This window comes from Lycium ferocissimum, chromosome 11 (genome assembly GCF_029784015.1).
Source record: "Lycium ferocissimum isolate CSIRO_LF1 chromosome 11, AGI_CSIRO_Lferr_CH_V1, whole genome shotgun sequence".
NCBI classification, from domain to species: Eukaryota; Viridiplantae; Streptophyta; class Magnoliopsida; order Solanales; family Solanaceae; genus Lycium; species Lycium ferocissimum.
In genome coordinates, this window is record NC_081352.1 from 19,529,322 (window position 1) to 19,530,389 (window position 1,068).

Sequence of the window (1,068 nt, forward strand, 5' to 3'; positions counted from 1 at the left end):
GGCTTTTTCCCCCAATTATCATTTTGATTACATGTTAGGCCAGCTGGGACCGTTGTGAGTTTCCCCTTTTCCCTGTAGTGGTTTTAGCTCGTTCCTCGAAATTCTCGGGTGGCCATTCTTTATAAGCGAGCCACCTTCTCCCTTAGTTCGACTATACCCCCGCCTATGCCCATGGATTTTATGATATTCACACACCACGCTCGGGTCCCACTGGCCCGGGTCTGACCTCGATGGCCTTGGCCATCTTGCTTCCGTGATACGATCGATGGCAGAGACGAGATTCGAGGTGTTGACGTTGAAGTTGTACTCTGATATCCTTGGTAAGTCTTTGTTTCTAGCCGAACTCCCGGCATCACTTCTAAATGATAGGCCTCGTCTGTGTGATGGGCGCTCGGCCCGTTTATCACCCCGACCAGAGAAGTGACTCGGGCTAACCCTTGATTTTTTCGACCTGAAGCTTGGTTTTTCCAAATGAGAGTATGGTCGGTATCTTTCCCTCAATGGTCGCATCTCCGGCTCGTAATTTTTCCTCGATCTCTCAGAGCTTTTGCTCATATTTATGGGTCCCGGGGGAAGCTCGAGTTGGCCATCCTCTACCGGGATCTTTGATTCGTATCTGTTATGAACATCTTCCCGTGTTGACGGCCTCATATTCAACAAGTTTTCTTTCGCTTGAATGAGGTCGTTGAGCTCCGAGGATTATGCCCTTTGGTGAAAGCTTGTGCAGCCCATTCCTCCGGAACCAGAGGGAGTTCCATCCGTTCCCTTTGGAAACAGTTCACAAATTCTTGTAACAACTCATCATCCCTTTGGGCTATGCAGAAAATGTCCGCCTTCCATTCCTGCACCTTTTTAGCTCCGGCATGGGCTTTTATGAACGCATCTGTGAGCATTTCAAAGGAAGTGATTGAATGCTCAGGCAGATAGTCATACCAGGTCAACATCCCTTTCGATAGTGTTTCCCCAAATTTTTTTAACAAAACAGACTCAATTTCATCCTCTTCGACATCATTGCCTTTTATGGCACAGGTGTATGAAGCGGTCTGGTGCCGCTTGACATCAGAAACT